The following is a 21551-nucleotide window of genomic DNA, read 5'->3' as shown; positions in this document are numbered from 1 at the left end:
AGCTACTATTAAAAATGTCTTAGCTAAAATAGGTAGTACTGTTATAGGTAAAATTCTGTTTCCATTAACATGTGTGATAGTTGCAGTATTAGTGATAAGATTAGGGTGTATGTGTTGCAGGAAAAAGAAAACAAATAATAAAATAAAAAGAGATAAACTTAAGAGAAAAGGAAAAGATCCAGAAAAGGATTTTGAAGAGATAGCCTTAGATGAGTGGAAAGACAATATGTATAAGAAAGCAAAAAGAGATGAATATGAAGAAACTGAATTTTGAGCTATGAGTAAGAAGTAATTTCAAATTTCCGTAAAAGGGTACTAAATTTGGGGGTTTTGTGGTGATAAAATCACCAAAGGGGGGATTGCTGGAGCGAGGTTTTTCCTAAGAATTGTATACCTCCTCCATTTTATCATTTAGAATTAAAATGAATAACTGAGTAATATTAATAGTATTAATGGTTTGCTGTGTGTTTAATTAATCAACATTACTAATTAGAAAATACACGTGGGAATCGCATTTGCATGGCCTGATTGACACATAAACTAATTTCGTACGCATACTAATGTCAAATATTTAGAATTTGCATGTTATATGTTGCTTTTGTGATGTGATTTGTGAATCGTGCTTTAAATTGTGAGTATAAACTGCAATGCGTGTTGCTTTTGCTAGATAAATACACACACATAGAGGGTTTAGTGAGGAACAACATTTTGATAGTCATTTCCATGTATTAATTACGTTTTATGTTTCTTTGCTTAAGTTGAACTTTCTGGAGTGGCCACAAAATGGCTGCCATCCCTATTTTGACGCACAGACAAGACACAAAAGAGTGAAGTGCGCCTGCGCTAAAAGATGAGCAACAATAACCTCGTCCTGACCCCAGGCAGACTGTACCCGTGAAGGACATCCTGAGAGGAGTGCCAAGCCTCGAACAAAGGACTTTCTTAACCTATGAACTGTTATAATTGATGACACTAAGGACACAACCCCGCATGGGAATCAACATGCCCTGAATGGACAAGAAACTGTTGCTACTTTATTAATAAATTGAGAGCTGCATCTAATGCAACATCTAATGCATGGGAATCAGGAAGAATGATCCTGGTTTAACCAATCAAATTTGTTCTAAAACATGTATTGAAACATTTGTTGTCAAAATTTCACTATAAAAGTAGACTAGAGAGAGTAGGATATTAAGTTTCTATTGCGAGCACACCTTCACTTTACCAGATTGCCCGACGTTATGCTGACGGAGAGGACGGTGACACTGCTGGACAGCTGCTTACCAGAGACTCTGATGGACTGATCAGACGCCCAATTAACTTACAAACTGATTCTTTGATTTATGGGCATAGAGACGAAAGATCTGAATTTGACATAGAGGACGCCATTTAGCCAGATTAGGTAAATATGCGAACCAAAAATATTGAATGCTATATGATTTCCTTATGCTTTAATTAGATAAACATATTATTTCATTTAAAGAACTGTGTCGGGTTATTATTTGAAGTATTTCAATGTATATTGTTTAGAAGAAATAAGTGTTGCTATTCCCAGCAACTGTCTGATCCATGGCCAACAGTATGGGAGGAACTGCTAGGTTCTAATGTATTGAGATCCTGGTGAGGTAGGGAGGTATAGGTAATCTTGTTGTTACTCATCAGGTGATTGGTGCAATCTTCCTCCCATTTCCAGCGCATGGAATAAAGAAAGAACTCCCCTCTATCGAGGACCATTGATCTGAAAGTAGAATGAATGATTGGTGTTATGGGCCCCACCAGTGAACGAGTAAATGAAATATGGTTGTAGAAGAAGATCTGTGGTCTGGTCTGTAGCAAGGGGATTTATGGTATTCAGCGCTGGAGCATAGACACATTGCATATAATCACACTGAATGTCACTGAGCATCTGGGATCCCTCCGTGAACACCATGCTCCGCACCCGCACCACATCTCTGAGGGGCCTGTTTGAAGAACAAGGCAGAATCACAGCGTGCTTCATACAGTAACTAGGAATGTTTACAGAGGCCCGTCAGCTCTAAGGAGGGGAACCGGTTTGGTACCAGGGAGGCTCGTAGCTTAAACCTTGGCAGTCTTCAAAACGTACACAGATTGGTGCTGCTGAAAAGGCACTAATATGACTGACTGATGTTGCTGACGGACCGCCTTTGTGGTTGTGACTACAGCTGTTTGGTTACTGAGGTTGAAGATCTGCACCACAGCAGTAGTCCCGTCCCCCCCCCCCGCAGTGGCTGGTGCTGATATCTATGCTGGACTTTAAAGGACAGCCAGCAACCTGCATGCCAGACGCGCAATGCCCGTATGGCTCAAAGGGCTTCACCCCTCCCCCCGCTGTGTGTGTCAGCCCGGGCTGAGACAGTTTCCCAGGCAAACACACAGACAGGTTTAGAGCTGCCAGCCGCACCTGAGTACTTCACAGGTCGTCAAAAGACCATTCACTTTTTAACGAGTCTTTAATGTATTTTCACCCTTCTTAGAGCCCCTGCGTCTCAGGTCACTGAGCAAGAAGGGGAGGGGGCTCATGTGAGGAGGCGAAACACTAATGTCTTGATCATGCTCCTTTGATTGCCTTTTTTTTTTACTAAGAATGCGGTCACGAGGAATGAAGAAAAGGGAGGACAATGGCTGCTGACTGAGTCTGCTGCTGTTTTCCACACGGGGGCCGCATCTAAAGGTCTGCCGGGCCGCAAGTGGCCCGCGGGCCGTACTTTGAGTACCTAGGATCTGGAGGATCATATATTATTTTGCATTCTAACTGCATTTATATATAGGGCCGACTGCCCTTAGCAAAACATTGAAGAGCTTTACACCAGGCAGCACGCTGTTTTAAAACCCAATGTTAGTGTTTCTTTAGTGGTTAGTATTGGTTATTATGATTGGTCTTGTGCTCTTAAAGAAACCATTTCTTGCACTTACTCCATTGCCTATGTAGTATATTAATTAGTATATTAAATATTAGGAGCTAGGTGTGATTTTTATACGAAGGTAAATAATAGGAGTTAGGTGTGACCTTTATTCGGGGTATAAGTGAATTAATTAGGCTGCAGGGGTATGACTTTTTACACAGATGCTGTGATCTTTGAAAGGAGCAGTCGGCAAGTTGCAGACATTCGATAACAGTGATTAAGGAAACATTACGTGTGACTTAGAGCGGGCTGTGCTCAGAGAGAGGAGACTTGCAGGGAGTGGAAAGTAAGGAGAGGTTCATTTGTAAAAGGAGAGACAACAACTTGAAGTTTTAAGTCAAAGTCATGATCAATTATCATGGGAATACAGAGATTGTTTTCAACACTTTGAAAATACCCAATTGTTGAAAGAAACACAATTATCTGCATATGTTATTAAGTACTTTTGATAAGCACTAGAATCAGTTGAACAGTCTATCCCCTCAAAGGCTTTCTCTAGACCCCTGCTTTAGAAAGAGCAGCTGGTCAGCTCAAGGGCTGGAAACATAAAGCAATGGCTGGACGCATGTATATGGAAATTTCAGGAGGTTTAAGTTACGCTCAAAAGTAGCAGTAACCTCATGGCCATAGCAACTTGAGACAGTGTATGGGATTAATAATGAAAAATCAAAAATGAGATTCCAGAAATGCAGGAGTGGATGTTTTGTGATGTTTACTTTTAAAATTTGTCTCACAGTGTATAAAAATCGAAGTGGGATCCATTTTGCATGCTCATGGTTGTTTCATGGCACAAGATGGAAGAGAGGATAGCTTGTCCAGACAGCAGAAGTGTAGTTCCTGCATTCCTGTGGCTGGAGGGTGGAGACCCAAACAATGAAGTGAGGAGGATGTTGACAGGGATGTTTTTTAGCAATTCCAAAAGCCTTGTTAGCAACGGGCTACACATTAGTTCTTCTTGAGCACTGCCATTGGTACATGGTAGGGCAGATTTTGAGACTGCTGTTTTTGTTGTGTAAATTGAGGATGTTTCTAGGCCAGGTGGGTCCTTTGTCTGTTCCTAATTGCTGCTTCAAAAAGGTTACTAACAGCCAGGTTCAGGGATGTTATACTTCAGAGATGTCATACTTCAGTGTGTGCGACCATATTTTTGCTATTCCTCCTTGATACCAGCTCTAGTGCTGCCTGCTGTGAGAAGCATCACTCTAGACAAAGGCAGGGAGCACAAGACCTACACTTGAAAGAGAACCAAATCAAACGTGTTCTGCAGCATGAGACTCTGGATGCACTCGATTGTGCTCAATCTGCAGTACTGTACCCTATGCAACATGCCCCGTCCTCTGTGAAACCTTGAGAAGTCTGACCCAGGCCAATTTGCAGCAATGCTCCCTCCTCCTTCCTCCACTATGCATTTCAAAACCGTCCTCCGGGAAATGTCTGACCTATATGCTAGTCCCTGCACAACATATACTGCCATCAAGGGGCTTGCACAGAGTTGACTCTCAAAGAATAACAGGGTGTGAGGAAGGGAGGAAAAAGCACCCTCACTTTAAACTTCACGCAAGATACACAAATATTTTCCTTTACTTATCTCACAAAATCTCTGCTGACGTATTCACTACACACTCAAACATTATTTCAAATACGTTATTTTTTTTCAAATGATGATTATTTCAATTTAATCAAAAATTCTATCCAAAATATACCCAGATTACAGAAATCTCCAGGAAAAATTATGAAGAAAACAATTGCTCAAGCCCTACAACTATCAGAGTAATGATTCCTAGAGTCCAGTGAAATGTTAAAAACAGCTGCCTGAAATGTGGCAGAGGTATCAGTCATATTTTCATATCCTCCTTGGACAGCGTACAACAGTGGACAAATAAGAACCATTGACAAATGTTTCAGTGGAACAATGCTATATAGGTCCCACCTTCATCAGGACTGTCCATAGTCTAGCAATGTATCATAGAGGAAGAAATTCAACCTCAACAATTTGTTGTAGGGAAATCCAAGTCAGTTACAAAAACAACTGGAATGCATTTACTTAATTTGCATCTGATGATATCTGAAAGTGAATGTTACATCATAAATTCGTATATATGAGACTCAACATCAAACGTTCATTCATTATGAAAGATATTAATCATGATCCTACATAAAATTTGACCTGTTCTGTCTACACACATATGAAAACTGAACGAGCAACATTTTTGGGCTCCTGGCAATGACACATTGTCATTGTTCGGATACAAGATTATATATAGAAATCACAAAATATATATATTTTTCTCAAACAGTATTGGAGTACATGTCCATGTTAGAGAGATCCACATTATCAGTATTATAGGAATCACATTTAATGACCAATGCTTACAATTTAGTTAATAAATGAAAACAAGGATATAGAGTATAAAATGGGCAAGTATGGCAGATGGAAAGAAAGATGTGAAATGTGTCTCAGCCAAGTGTGCCCGATAAAGGAGACCTTTTGCTCCCACGACAGTATACCTGAAAGCTATTTGGAACTGGAGTATCCAGAAATCTCACTCATAATCAAATACATAAAATAAAAAAAGACCTCCCTAAAAACAGCTTCTTCTTCTTATAGTAATTTCCAAGCAATATACACATACCTGATACCAGTGATCTCGGCGTGGTGTTTAAAAAAAGGACCAGGCAATTATTTCATGTCCTTCGCCAGCAAATAACCTGAGCTAAACCAAAAACCAATACTTTTTTTTAGAGAAATCAAAACAAAAATCCTACAAACTGTAATATATCATTGCTAAAAATGTGGATAAACCTCTGTGTGGAGTCTTCTCAATGGTAGAATGTAAGGCTTGTTGCTAGGATAGAATGTTGCTCTTTGAAGAAGTAAGGGTTGAAGCTGTGAAGCTGGAGGAGAGAGCTGGAGGTACCTGTATCTGCATACTAACCAATAAAGATAACCATCCCTACTTATTGCATTGGAGTAGATCTTTACATTGGTGACGAGTTGAACCAGTCTGCGCAGGGGGCAGAAATCAAGTACCTTCACCCTTGGAAGAATTACCAAGCATACCAAGCATACGGGAAAGTTTCTACAGCAAGAAACCATATACCTTATTTACTGATATGTACATTGTGTCTCTCTTATCCTGTGCCTTTCAAGGAATTACACCTTATTCTTACTGCACACTTATTAATCTCCTTCGTCCTGATGGATTGATGTGGAGATGGTATGTAATTTTGAGATGGCCTGATATACAGTCGGGGCGTCATCAGGAATGTATATACAGCAGCTTGATCCAATCAATTTACAGACTCCTCCTCGGTCTGCTAGGATCACATCTAGCGCAATTCTGTTTTGTAACGTCATGAGACGGTCTGCTCGGAGTTCTGCAGTGATGTTACTTAAGGCACCTGCAGTAACCTCGATGGTTGTCTCAACCACGCAAACTAATCGCCTAATGTTTCCGCTGTTAATCATTGGTCCCCAGAAGGGAATGAATCCTTTGAAGAAATCTCCTCCCTCCTGGCCAGCTGTGTCTTTGGCATCAAATACACCTCTACCATATCTGTGTCTGTGATGGTCTGAGGGTGCAGTATACGTTGGGGGAAGCAAGAATGCTATGTAACATGTTCCCAAAAAGTCAGAGGGGAGCCATGTATATGCTTTGTCATAGCAGACAAAATAGGTTCCTTGTGATGGGATCAATGGAGGGTTATTTTGAGACGTGAATACATATATCTGGGAACAGTTTTGTTGAGTGTCATTCTCCTTGCTATTGATTCGGAGGCAAAAGTTGCCTTGGTGGGGTACAGTCCATGCTGGGGAAGACTTCTCTTGTTTGGTCTTGTTATTAAGACTGGAAATGTAATGAGTTACATTCCAACCTTCGTAGGCTTTCTTTTCATCCAAAGGAATCTTACTCTTCCCTAGGATTTTAGCCATGGCCACTATACCCTTTATCAAAGTATTGTGGCTAAAATCCATTCCATTCTCAAATGTACCTATCGGATATCGAAGTCTGTTGTGGTAAGCAGCCGAAAACATGGTCAGGTAAGCCCATGCTGAACCTTCATATGAGAAAGGCAATACTAGATAGGGCATCCCTTTATGGGCAGTGTGAGGCATGAGTCCACACACCCAACAGTCAGATATGTTGACAACTAACTGGTGTTGGTGTAACAGCTGGATAAATTAATTATTTTGATACTCCATCCTTCTTATTTGTTCATGTGAGGAAAGGGCACGTATCTTGTGCTGAAATTTAGTGGGACGAGAAGGTACAGAAGTAGATAAAGGAACAGTTTTTAGCTGCAACACATGGACAATCCAACCTATACATGCTAATAAAACACATAGAATCAGCAACACACACAAGGTTACGCCAAAACGATTACGTAATGATTTACAATATTTGGTTCTCATATTCTGACTCCTATCTACCTGACGTGATGTACCATCCATCCTGGCTAGAAAATTTGTCGCTCGCGGCAATCTTCCTCAATCACTTGGCTATTTGATAATCCTGAACCTAGCGGATCTTAACCATAAACCAGGTTCAGTCCAAGACTCCTACCGAGACCCTGCGACGGGGACAGATGGCACAAATACTATCTAAAAAAAGGAAAAAAATAGTTCATTGGTGACAAAAAAGTAACAAATGTTCAAGTCTTTGCTTCAGGCCTGGTCCTCAGGTTGTATCGTTTCTTTGTTGGGATCGTTTGGTCCTGAAAGATTATTTCCGGATTAGTAGTGTTCACTTGCAGATGTAATGGAATGGTTTGTTGAAGAATGTCATCACTTTCTTCCTCAGTCTGGGTGTCTTCCAGCCGTGCGTTACTAAATGGTACGAACCGGGGAGTCCTGTCTCCTTCAGACTCACCTATGCCCCCGCGGACCCACTGGTCAAAAGGCAAGGGCAAGGGTACCTTTTTGCAATGCACGGCGTGGACCCAGTTTTTCTTGCCTTCTATCCTTACTGCTGTCCGCGTAGCCAGTAGAACCTGGCGAGGAGGTGACCAGCGAGGATCAAGATTTTTCTTTCGTTGAAAGTTCTTGGTGCAGACCCAGTCTCCCGGTTTGATAGAGTGACCTGGGTCTGTTGAGGCCTCTGGCAGAGCACCTTGAACCTGTTGGCGAAGAACACTTAATTTAGCAGTCAAGTCATGAAGGTAATCAATAAGCATAGGGTACGGTATGTCTGAGTACTTCCTAGGACGAAGAACTCCCCAAATGTTGGCGGGGCGTCCGAATATCACTTCATATGGACTAAGTCCCATACGAGAGTGTACAGTAGTTCTGGTGGATAGTAAGGCCAATGGTAAAGCGTCAGGCCAGGCAAGACCTGTGCTTGCCTGAATCTTTGCCAATTTGAGTTTGAGAGTGCCATTGTAGCACTCTACCAAACCCGCTGACTGTGGATGGTTTGCCGCATGGAATTTTTGTCTAATACCAAGACCCGTACATACTTTCTGCATGATTTTGCCTACAAATTCACTTCCATTGTCACCCCAGACAATTTGCGGCAAACCGAATCTAGGAAAAAACTCTTTCAGTAATACTTTAGCAGTGGATACAGCTGTGTTATCTTTTAAGGGGTAAGCCTCTATCCATCTGGAGAATGCACACACTACCACCAGAACATACTTGAGATTGTTGCATCGATCCATGTGTATATAATCAATCTGTAATACTTCAAAGGGGTACGTAGGGGGAGAGAAATGGCCTGCAGGAGTTGGAGTACCCTTCCCTGGGTTATGCATTAAGCATATAATGCAATGTTTTACCACATTGTCTGCACATTTCGGAATTCCTTCATTTTGCCAAACTGGAGCCAGGAGTTTGCATATGCCTTTAGCACTAATGTGAGCTGGTCCATGAGCCATAGTCACTACAGGTAATACATATGCATCTGGCAACATCCACCGTTGATGCTCTGACAATTCTGTCCAACATCCATTCGAATCCAACATTCCCGTACTTTCTTTCCACTTACTCAATTCTTTCTCTGTAGCCTTTTCCTGAATCGTTCTTACGCTCTCAATTGTGTCCTCACACTTTCCTCTTTCTGGGATCTGATTTTCAGGGCCTGCAACATACATGTGACTTGTGATGTCCCTAGCTGTGTTTTTCGCTACCTCGTCTGCGAAAGCATTCCCGCGACCAATGTCATCTGTGACTCTTTTATGTGCACTACACTTGATGATGGCAATTTGGGTAGGTAATGTGAGAGAGTCAAGAAGATCGGTGACCGGGGGAGGAGCCTAGCGCGCAACCAAGATGGCCGCGTAGGCTTACGGCTCTCGGGGGCCTCCGCAACCTCCCACGTCTATCCTGACTTAATCCTGGTTTATTTGACAGGCTTTTGCTGATGAACTTGCGCTGAGGTGCCACCCGTTTTCCAAACTCAGATCGGACGCCGGGAACCGGAATGGTTGCACCCCGAAGTTTGCGGCCTGCTCATGCCTTGGTCCCGATCTCGAGTTGGTGAGGTGCCCGGGTACGAAGTGAACAACAGCGGCATGCTGGGCTTGACCTGCCACGTACCCCGCACTTTCACTTTCGTTTTCAAGCTTGTTCTCTGATATCGGCTGAGGGACTTTGGTGTTTCAGAGGGGCGCGGACGGCGGAGTGTCTGGCCTGACTCTCGGACTCTACACGGGCTTACTGTCTGCGACGGCTGTGTTCACTTGAATTAGCTACCTGGTCCTTGTTCCTGGTGCTGGCGGGTGCCAACCTTGGTGGCCTCCGGACGATGGCGGCGAGACTAGACGGAGACAAGTCGAAACCCAAGTCAACCCGGAGGGGAGCCTATACTCAGGTCAATAACATGGATCGTTATGCGCAGACAAAGGGATCCCCTAGTGGCTCGCATAAATCGCCTGAGAGGTCCAAAGAGGTCTCGGGCCCATCGTCAGAATTGACTTTGCTGGACGTCATGGGCGCCATTGAGGAGATGAAGGCTGCTGTGGGTCAGCAGTTTGATACCCTGGCTCATAAATTGGACGCGGTCCTGATCGATGTGAATTTGGTCAGGGCAGACCTGTCCAAAACTAACAAGCGGGTCGACTCCTTGGCTCAAGCTGCGTCGAGCCTAACTGTGGACGTGGCTGCCCTGCAGACGGAGGTCCGTGGGTTTCGGCTAGCCAGTGACCTGACGGACCGTCGACTTGAGGACTCCGAAAGCAGGGCTAGACGGAACAATGTCCGTATCATTGGAGTGCCGGAAAGATCGGAGGACTCTGCTGTTGATCTTTTTGTGGAAGATCTGGTGATCAATCGTCTCGCGCCCAAGGGACTGAGCAAGTTCTTCGCGGTGGAGCGGGCCCACAGGATTCCGGGTGGTGCGCCCAAAGTGGGTGCTCCCCCGCGGCCTATCATCGCCCGACTCTTTAACTTTCGGGATAGGGATGCTATCCTTCAGGCGTCGAGGGTGGCCGGGCCGCTGAAGTTTGAGAACTCTAATGTCAGCTTTTACCCGGACTTCACGCAAGCGGTCCAAAAACAACGGCTGGGATTTTTGGGCGTCAAACGGCGCTTGAGGGACATGGAGCTGAAATATGCGATGTTATTCCCGGCTAGGCTGCGGGTTGAGTTCCGGGGTCGCTCACACTTCTTCGACCGGCCGGAGGCGGTTGGAGACTGGTTGGATGCCCTGCCTCGGGGACAGGATCGGGACGGTCGGATGGCGGAGAGCGGAGAGGGTTTGGTGGAGCAGGACTAGAACTTGGTTCCTGGTGATGGACTAGACTGGTGACGTTTTGTACCTTGGCTCAACTGGACTCTAGTTTGGCACAATATGCCCTTCAAATGCTTGGAGGTTGTGGGGAGCTTATTGGGGCCCTTTCCTCCTTCTGGGGTTCTTTTTGTGGTATATGTTAGGACGACAGGCACACTGCGAGTTGGGGGGGCTGTTTGGGCTCAAGCAGGGGTGCAGGGAGGGGGGAGTTGTGGTTGGGGGATTGTGGGGGAGGGGGGGTGTTGGGGACTGTTTGTTTGTTTCGCAAGGCAATGTGAAGTTCTCTGCTGACTTGTCCTGGTTGTGCTTTCCGGGATGTGGGTATCATGCACGGGAGTGGGGTGGGGGGTAGGGGATTGAGAATCCTTTCGTGGAATGTGAATGGATTGGGGGACAGGATCAAGCGCGGGGTGGTGTTGCAGTTTTTTAAACGGATTTCGCCCGACATTGTTTTCCTGCAGGAGACACATTTGATTGGGAACTCCTTCCATGCCCTAAATAGGAGGGGCTATCGCCTTGCCGCTCACTCTGGTTTCACTTCTGGCTCAAGGGGAGTGCGCATTTTGGTTAGGGCCTCTCTCCCATTGGAGGTGGACGAGGTGCTTCACGATGATAGGGGGCGCTATGTGGCACTGGTGGGGAGATGGGAGGGTAGGACTGTTTCGCTCGTTGCTGTTTATGTGCCTCCGGGGTTACAGACGGCTACATTTGCTGATTTGGGGCGCCTGGTCCTGGGACTCCCTGGGGGGGTTCTGGTGTTGGGGGTGACTTTAATGCTGTTGTCTCCGGGTTGGAGGACCGTCGCCCCCCCAGGGATCTCCCTAGAGCTCAGGCCTGGTTGGGTGGCTTTCTGGACACTTTGGGACTTGTAGATTGCTGGAGATTGATGCACCCGGGACAGGCGCAATACACCTTTCACTCAGGGGCCCATGGGAGTCTCTCGAGACTTGATTACATGCTTATGCCGGCGATCCAAGTTGGGATGATTGGGGAGGTGCGTCATTTGGCCCGAGGTATTTCTGACCCTTCCCCTATATGGTTGCAATTGAAGGTTGTCCCTGGGGCAGAGGGGAGAGTAGCGCCCATTAACCCCTGGTATTTACGTAACCCTAAGATCCGCGCGGAACTGGTCAAGTCCACCGATCACTACTTCAATGATAATGTGGGGTCGGTGTCATCGGCTGTCTCCCTATGGGAGGGTTATAAAGTGGTGATCAGGGGGCAGGCCTTGTCACTTATCTCCCATGCTAAGAGAGCAGAGGTGGTTCGCCTGGAAACTGAAATAGCTGAAATGGAGGAGGACTTGGAGCGGGGTGTTACTGATGAGAAATTGCACGTTCTCAGCCTCAAACAATCAGATTATAGAGCGCTAGTCACGGATGCCGCTAAAGGGATGAGTAGAGAGCAGCAAGGACGACTGTATGATGTGGGGGATAAGGCCGGAAAGTTGATTGCTTGGTTGGATAAGAAGGAGAGAGCGAGCAGGATGGTGCCCGTTGTGGAGAGAATGGATGGAGTGCGTGTGACTGACCCTGTGGAGATTGTTGACTGCTTCGCGGATTATTTCCGCGGGGTATACTCTCCTGTTTCTGTGCGTTCGGAGGAGGATTCTCATCTGTTGCTTAGAGACATTGCATTGCCAACCCTATCGGAGGCTGATGCAATATTGATGGAGGCGAAGTTGTCGTCAGATGAGATCGCTTTGGCCACTCGCTCGATCGCGTCTGGTAAGACTGTGGGTCCTAATGGTCTTCCCATTGAACTATATAAGTTGCGTCCCGATAAGATAGCGCCGTATCTTCGGGACATGTTTTTCGCGGCACGTGCGGCGGGCTTCCTCCCCCCTGACCAACGTCTCACCACCATAGTAGTGATACCCAAAGAGGGGAAGCCGCGAGATCGCTGCGCCTCCTATAGGCCCATTTCGCTGTTGAACGCAGAACCCAAAATTCTGGCTAAGGTATTGGCCAATCGGCTGGTTCGGGTCGAGGGCGACTTGATTCATCAGGATCAGTCCGGTTTTATACCCCATCGGAATACCGCCCTGAATTTGAGGCGGTTGCACGGCGTGCTTGCTAGAGCAGAGTTTATATGTGAGCCGGCCATCTTGGCATCTTTAGATGCTACTATGGCGTTCGACACTTTGGAGTGGCCGTATATTTGGGCCGTGTTGGCGAAATTCGGGTTCGGCCCTGAGTTTATTGGTTGGGTAAAATTACTATATGCTGACCCATTGGCTCAGGTTGTGGTGAATGGCAGGGTGTCGGCTCCCCTCGCACTGGGGAGAGGTACGCGGCAGGGCTGTCCGTTATCACCCCTTCTCTTTGCACTTTCTTTGGAGCCTCTTGCCGCCTGGTTGCGTTGGGAGCCGTCGCTGCGGGGCATTAGATGGACGCCGGAATTTGAGGACCGTGTCTCCCTTTACGCGGATGACATCCTTCTGTATCTTACCTCTCCCCGACAGTCGCTAATTGTATTGGTGGACGTATTGAATTCCTTTGGTCGCAACTCTGGCCTGGTTATCAACTGGGCCAAGTCATGTGTTTACGTCCTCTCGGGCGAGGCCCCCCTCCTGCCGCGGGATTGCCCTATCCAGATTGCTACACTGGGGTTCAAATATTTGGGAATCTTTATCTCTCTGGATTCCGCGGTCCGCTATGAGCGAAACCTTCTCCCTCCCCTCCAGCGATTGAAGGCCGATGTCGCGAGGTGGCGACGACTTCCGCTCTCGCCGCTCAGACGGGCGGCATTGTTTAAAATGATGTCGCTACCTCGCTTCTTGTACGCTTTGCAAAATACTCTAGACGTCGTGCCAGCCCGTTATTTCCGGGAGGTGGAGGGTCTTCAGCGCCAACTGTTTTGGGACGGGCGGCCGCGGATCGCTCTCGCCAAGTTGACGCTCCCTTGGTACGATGGGGGGGTCGCCCTCCCCGATATTAAAAGATACTATTGGGCGTCTCAGTTGGCGGCGGTGAACCACGGGATATACGGTCCTGCCTTAAATCCGGCCTTCGAGATGGATAAATTACTGCTCCCCGGTGGGGATTATAATAGGGCGCTGTATTCGGTGACCCCGGATGCACGGTTGACAGGACCCACGCAGGTTGCGGTACGTGTGTGGCATGCGGCGAATGCTGCGATGGGGTGGAGGGATCGCTTGACTCGGGCGACGCCGTTGTATGCCTCCGGGCGGCTGGGTTGTTTGTGGAAAACGAAAGGCTTTGAGAAATGGGATATGATTGGTATATGTAAGGTGGGTGATCTTTGGGCGAAGGGGTCTTTCAAAACGTTTGAAATGCTTAAAACTGAATACAAATTAAATGATAGAGAGTACTTCCGGTATGCACAAGTCTACCATGCGCTGTGTTCGGTCTTTCCGGACGTGGCTGCTATCCCCGAATATTCCCCGCTGGAGGATAGAGTGTTGGATGGCTATGTGCCCGACAGCACTATTTCTCTGATCTACAAAAAACTTATTAATGATCGCGCGGACTTGCTGATCCGTCTGCGGGAGGCATGGATGGGCGACGGCTTGGAACTGGACGATGAGGACTGGGTATCGGCGGTGGCCTCCCCGAAAGAGGTGGCGATCCCGGCCCGCTTACGATTCGTACAGCTGAAGATCCTCCATAGAGTGTATGTCACGGGGCCCGGTTTGCTACGTATGGGTTACTCGAGGGATGGAATGTGTAAGCGTGGATGTGGCCTGTCGGGTACCTTTCTTCATATCCTATGGGAATGTTCGGAGGTTGTGCGATTTTGGAACGGTATCCACGCCGTAATGGAGGAGGTCACGCACGTTGCTCTGTTGCCAGAGGCTAGGAGGTGTTTGTTGAATGTCTGGGAACCGAATGACTATAATGCGGCACAGACGCAGTGGGTGACTTTGGGGTACATGGTGGCCAAGCGTAACATTGCACAGTTGTGGGGCTCCCCGAGGCCGCCCACGATCGCGGTATGGAAGGAGAATATGGACTGGTGTATGTTTAGGGAAAAGACGGTGTATGTGGCGAGAGGCAAGCCTGGGAAATGGACTAAGGTATGGGGTCCATGGAATTTATATCGTGGACGTATCTGCACCCCGCCTCTGCCGTTAGAGGTCGATATTGCTTTGTCCCCCTAGCCACGCATTCTGCTGGATTGTGTGAGGTGTGTTCCATGCTTTGTCTTCCCATTGCCCCCCACTACCACTTCCTGTCAAGAACTGCTTCGGACACTGTACGTTGTCTCCCGTCCTGGGAAGCGCACGCTGCTATTTCGGACTCTCATTGCCTTGAGTGTGTTTTGTATTTAATAGAAAAGGAAACTGCTTTTTCCGATTGCTCTTGGCCTATGGCCACGGCCTGTTGCATGTGCTCACGAACTGCCGGGAGCTTCGCCTCTGGTTCATTTGAATGTGTGGCGTTGCATTGCGGGCCCTCGGGCTCTGTAGCGGCCGGCCTTGGTGGTTGTAGGCCCTTGTATGTATTTTATTGTGTAATAAAGGTTTCTTTAAAAAAAAGAAAAAAAAAAAAAAAGAAGATCGGTGACCAACTGGCCATGCTGACTCTTCGTTCCATGGGAAGTAAAGAATCCTCTTTCCTTCCATAAACGACCAAAACTGTGTGCCACGCCAAAGGCATATTGGCTGTCTGTGTAAACATTCACTCTTTTCCCTTTCGACAGCACACATGCTCTAGTCAAGGCTATCAATTCTGCAGCCTGGGCTGAATTGTAACTGATGCATGCTGTCTCCACTACTGTATGTAATGTGGTGACTGCATAAGCTGAGGTAGTCTCGCCATTGGGTAATTTGAAACAGGAACCGTCAACCCACAAGGTTCCATCCGGATCCTCGAGCGCAGTATCCTTTAAATCTATTCTTCCTTTTCTTTCTTCTTCTGTGCGAAGAAAGCAATCATGATGATCCTGAGGATCTCTTTCATCTGGGAGTGGTAACAAAGTAGCTGGATTCAAGGTGTTGCATCGCTTTATACGTATGTGGCTTGCCAAGAGAGTCAACTCGTAACCAGACAACCGAGCACTCGTGAGATGTTGTGTTTTAGTTCTATTCAATAAAGTGTCCACAGCATGTGGTACCATAACAGTGAGAGTGTGGTCCAATACTACTCCAGCAGATTGATGAATAGAGATTGCTGTCGCCGCCGTAGCTCTGAGACAGCTAGGTAACGCCTTAGCTACCGGGTCTAACGTAGCAGAAAAGTAGGCACATGGCCTCTGTTTGTCTCCAAATTGTTGTGTCAAAACTGACAATGCACAACCTTCTCTCTCATGGACAGAGAGCGTGAAACATTTACTGTAATCAGGGGTACCTAACACAGGGGCAGAACACAGGGCTGATCGTAAGTCAGAAAAACTCTTCTGACATTCATCAGTCCATGGGAGTGGATGGGGCGTGTCTTTCTGTGTAAGTGCTAATAAAGGTTTGGCCAATAAAGAAAAACTAGGTATCCATTGTCTGCAGTAGGAAGTAATGCCCAAGAAAGCACGTACTTCTCTCTGGGTCGATGGTACCGACATATGCGTAATTGCTTCAATACGTTCGGGGGTCAGTCGCCTTCCCTCCTTTGATAAGAGATGACCTAAGTATGTAACTTCTTGGCACACATACTGTCATTTAGAAGGTGATACCTTATGATTGAGGTCAGACAAATGCCGCAACAATGCCACAGTCACATCTTTACACACATCCTTTGAATCAGTCGCGATCAACAAATCATCCACATACTGAATAAGAGTGGCTCCTGGAGGCAAAGGGAATGTATCAAGCTGTGACTTAAGAGCTTGACTATAAATGGATGGACTTTCACAATAGCCTTGTGGTGCTCTCTTGAATCGGAAGCATCGGCCTCCTAAACAAAATCCAAAAATATCTCTGCTCTCTTTAGCGATAGGAATGCTGAAGAAAGCGTTCTTTAAGTCAATCACGGTGAACCAAGTTGCTGAAGCTGGTATCATCGTCAGTAAGGCTGTAATGTCTGGGACAACAGGGAACTGTGGTGAAACAATTTTGTTCACCTCTCGAAGATCAATCACAAATCTATAGACGGGTGGTTGAGAAGGATCCGTTCGCTTAAGAATCGGAAGAATAGGGCTGTTCCACACATATCCACTCGTTTCTTCCACCACACCCTTCTGGACCAAATCTTGAACAATAGCCAATAATGCTTTTTCACCCTCATTGGAAATCTTATACTGAGCTATACGGGGCAGTTTAACATTAGGCTTGAGAGTGACAACATGTGGTGGAATCGCAAGACGACCCACATCATTCGGCCCAAAGACTTTCAGGAAGAGATAGTAATTCAGGTGGAAACTTATGTCTAGACAAATGCATTGACGATGTTAGTTTCTTACCTAGCGTAAGATACACACCAGAAGGGGAGCAGTGTAACGTGGCATGTAACTTTTTCAACAGATCCAAACCCAATAGATTCTCACCACAACCAGTTGTAAGGATAAGTGATGCTTCCAGGTCAAATGGACCAATTGAAACAGGTAAAGGGCAAGAGAGTGGGTTACGAACTGGGGCGCCGGAAAATCCTACAGACGTGTTTATTAAGCCAGACAAAGGTGCCCCAGGGAGTTTAGAATGAATAATAGAACTTCTCATTGCACCAGTATCCAAAAGAAATGATCTACTGGAATTGATACTACTCCCTTACTTTGTCTATGTCTGTCCTATTCATTTTGGAAACTTTCGTCGCCACCTTCAACATAATAGTCACTATAATATTGTGTAGACTGGACTCTCTGTTGGTCAAAAGAATTCACAGCGTTAGGAGAGGGAAAGGAACGCTTCTCTTGGAGGGACGTACCTCTACCTCTACCCCTGGAGACTGACTGGAAATTACCACGGCCTCGTGGGACAAACACTCCATTATTACGTTGGAGCAAAACTGGACAATTACTCTTAAAATGTCCCTCTTCCTTACAGTAAGCACATTGGTTTGGACCTAGCATAGATCGGGGTACATAAGGTTCGGGCTTCTGAAACACTTTCTGAAACTGTGGGGGCTGAGAAGACTGGTGCTGAGCAGGACGTGGAGGATAAGCCTGCTGTAAAAGAACCTTTGTTTTTAAATCTTTATTTTTCTTCTCCTGCTTATCTTTCTCTTCCTTGTCTCTGTTTTCATAATATTGTGCTGTAGCCTATATTTTAGCAGTAGAAGAAACAGCCCATGCACTGTCGGAACTTTTTAATTTATTCGATAATTCGGGAAGCAAGTTAAATACGAACTTGTCCACAAATAAGCGTTGTCCACCTTCCGTGCTCATATCCTGACCACTATGATCCAGGAAGGTCTCCTCAAAACGAGTGAAGAAATCGGAGACGCTCTCGTCTTTCTTTTGCTTACAGGCGGTTAACTTATCCCAATTTACTCGTACTGCAGGCATAAGAGTCTTCATTAAATCAATGATTCTACCAGGAAGTGCTGTAATCAGATTGTCAGGCTTTGCGCCGCCAACTTGTGCTGTGTCAGCAGCTCTAATAGCTGCCCAAACACCACCTAGTTCGGCAGCATGATCTTCCCTACGAATTTTCGCCCATATTGCTTGTGGGACAACATTCCCAAACAACATATCGATATCAGCTAAGTTCATAACGCAAGCCTCAACTGTCTGGGATAGCTCCTTATAATAGCCAGCAGGATTTGTACGTGGGTCTGGAAGTGTTTGTTTAAGGGCTAAAACTTCGGCTCTTTTCCAAGGTTCATGTACCCATATACGCTGGAAATGGGCAGCCACCGGTTGAGCACCACCTACCGCCTCTCTCCATACTGGGGGAACTTCACGCATTGAATAATGTTTAGTTTTGTCAATAAGATCAGTTTCGGGGAGTTTTAGAGAGAGAAATGAAGTCCTAAATTCAATTAGCATAATCACCGCTTTCTCAACGTCTGCTCCTACTATAAAGCTTTTATCAAAATCAGCTTGGAGCTTCATCAGTTCCATAGGAGCCGTGTCTAATTCCATATCGTTCCAACCCTTAATGAGAGTGTCGCACATTATGTCAAAAACATATCTTTGAATGGGCTCTGCCCATTGACAAAAGGTGCTCATAATATCCTGTGTACTACATATTGGACCTTTCTCAATCCATTTACGGGCGAGGGAACCTAATACTGCTTTTTCTTCCGTAAGACGAAGCTGACAACGAGATTGTCGTCTAGAAAAAGACGGAGACAGGTTCAGGGCTCCAATTAAGGGAGAAAAGAAACTTGTGACAGCATTTGTGAGTCTCTTCGGTGTGCCTGGAGAATTTCTCACCAGAACAGGGGATAGAGAGGAATTTAAAGGAGATGGAATAACAGGAGGAGGAGAAAACAAAGGCTGAGGAAGAAGAGAAGTATTATTTGGCTGAGCAGGTCGCTGAGCAGCTGCTGGCTCAGCCATAGGAGGTGCATTAGGAGTTTGCACATAGGGTGGAGGAGAATTCAACAAACAAGACATTAAAGGGTCTTCCTCTATATCTTTACTCTTCTCTGAAGGGGAAGTAGGCAACACCGGATAGCATCTATCTACTGCCATGCGATGTTTTCTTTCTGATACCTCTCTAGCAGAGTCTACTTCGTTATTTCTTAACTGCTGAGCAGCCTGTAAAATTGACATATTTTTATCTTTTTGATCTCTTCTTGCTTGTTTTATTTCTTTCTGTTTGGCTTCCTTTCGCCAAAGACGGAACGAGTCAAACATTGCCGGCCGGGCTTTTCTTCTAAACAAAGTGGTTTCTAAATTGTCTAATATATTGGGCTCAAAACTGCCATTTTGTGGCCACTGCAAAACACCATCTCTTCTGGTATATCGGACCCATGTTTTGTTAAAAGTAATGGGACCAATACCATGTTTTGAATAGAGCTCATAAGTGGGAGTTCCAACCGGAGGAATCGGACAAGAGTCCTCGAGCTGGGAGTCCCTAGTACAACCTAAGCAACAAAATCGACGAAACTTACTTAGACCAGGCATCGTTATTTCTCTGGACTATTCTACAAACTTCAAAAAGGGGGGTGTGTCAATTCTTAACAAAACAGCACAAACGTACTCACCCCTTGGCTTCAATTATTGAAACAATTGAAATACAAAAAGGAAACTCAAAGACCCAAAAAACAAAATTTGTGGGAGCGACCCACCAATCAAATACTTAACTAAGTATCCTCTTACGCCAACCGGAGGTCCGTCTATCGTCTCGCTCTACCAAATCGTCACAAAAACCGGGGCCAAGGCAGGACGGCAGTCAGGGCAGCAGTCGCAGCAGCCGTCTGAAAGGAGAAGCCACGCTGTAAAATCCTTCGGTCCACTTCTGACATACAGGGGTCAATCACGTGGGGCGCCTCCTCCGGAATTTTCTTGCAGGCCCCTCACGACCTTCTGGCTGCACCGCTACCACTGAAGCCGTCCCTTCGTGGTCGCCATTTGAGGAACCTGACCTTTAAGGAACAAGCGGCGCAGAGTACGCCTGAAATCCTCTAGTTCTCCTGCCTTGCAATACAGAGACACTGGACACTCCGTCTGGCGTAAAAGATCGAGTTTTATTAGCTGCAGCTAGTACAGTTGTCCGTGAAGTCACACAGGGATGGGTTCACAAGAGACTGCTGCTTAACTCCGTGGCGCACAGGCTTTTATACAGTGAAATACAATGCATACAATGGATAACCCGAACACATATAGAATTTGAGACATCGGCAAATGTTACCAACAATGGTTTAAGCTAAAAACTGACTCGGGTTGCAGGTGATGTTTGTTGCTGGCCCCTTTGAGCAAATTGCAAAGAGAATCCACATGATACAGTTTACAAGGAAAGAAAACATGGTTGTATGTTCTAGAAGGACAGTCGTGAGACCAGAGAATGCATGAGATGTGTAGCGAAGGGCAGTAGATAAGATAAGCGGGAGGAAAGAATGGTGTGAGCTAACAGATAGTTCGGGCGGGGATTATCCAGCTCAGACATGAATTAGTGTATTCGGCCAGACCCTGAAACTAGTTAATAAACACGGGACGAAAAGCTACCTGACACGCAAGGGCAGAAATGACAAAAACATCTCGTTTACCAGCTGCCTGAGTGAGGGCAGCCTAAGATGGCGGAGAACACAAGATGGAGTCTGGGTACGATCGAGAAACGACAAATTTCAGAACCTCAGTGTGTGGGTTGATCGTGCTGCTGGGGAGGATGATGTTGTGAAACAACAAATTACTGCTGCGAACTACTACTATATTAAGAAAGGAGTCAAGGTTCGCGCTATAAAGAACGGGAATTGGGTGGTAGTAAGACGAGGGGGAATTGTCATCAAAGGTGAAAGCAAATTTTCAAAACCTATACGGGTCAGAACGGTGAAGAAGAACATTCTCATTTTAGCTGACGGGTCTGCTTGGAGTATTGGAAATGTTTCTAAATGCCGTGCTCCCCAGCTGATCACGTGTGATTAATGTTAGATATTTAACTTTAATGTTCTTTCAGCATTATTAAGTAGCAATGTTTCTGTATTTATGTTTTTCTTTCTTCTTCTTTTCTATTTATTTTTATTGTTACTACATGTAAGGGGGAAGATATGTGGAGTCTTCTCAATGGTAGAATGTAAGGCTTGTTGCTAGGATTGAATGTTGCTCTTTGAAGAAGTAAGGGTTGAAGCTGTGAAGCTGGAGGAGAGAGCTGGAGATACCTGTATCTACATACTAACCAATAAAGATAACCATCCCTACTTACTGCATTGGAGTGGATCTTTACACTCTGACTCAACAATCTGATGTACAACAAGCCTACGATAACGAAACAACCTACATTTCCAGGATTTATGGCCTCAAGGATGAAAGTTCTGCTTATCCCCCTAAGCCCCAACCCAGATATAGCCTTGAGGAGTAAAAGACAAAGCAGTGGCCACTGCCTAGCTATAGTCATAAAGAT

At 45.8% G+C, this 21551-nt stretch overlaps 1 protein-coding gene across 3 annotated transcripts in view; it reads right to left on the bottom strand.

Moving 5' to 3' along the window:
• The window catches only part of LOC146823079 (uncharacterized), a 193785-nt gene that overhangs the window by 160510 nt on the left and 11724 nt on the right, over positions 1-21551 (bottom strand). Inside the window, exon 2 of one of the 3 annotated variants that reach the window (XR_014962137.1) lies at positions 4572-8042. The exons of the other annotated variants lie outside the window; for them this stretch is intronic. The gene's annotated coding sequence lies outside the window, so the exon portion shown is untranslated. Of the gene's footprint in view, positions 1-4571; positions 8043-21551 lie in introns of those variants that run through there. 3 annotated transcript variants of the gene reach the window in all.

This window comes from Triturus cristatus, chromosome 5_2 (genome assembly GCF_964204655.1).
Source record: "Triturus cristatus chromosome 5_2, aTriCri1.1, whole genome shotgun sequence".
In the NCBI taxonomy this organism is placed as follows: Eukaryota; Metazoa; Chordata; class Amphibia; order Caudata; family Salamandridae; genus Triturus; species Triturus cristatus.
Note: the sequence above shows the minus strand (reverse complement) of the source record. Positions and strands in the feature narration are given on the sequence as shown.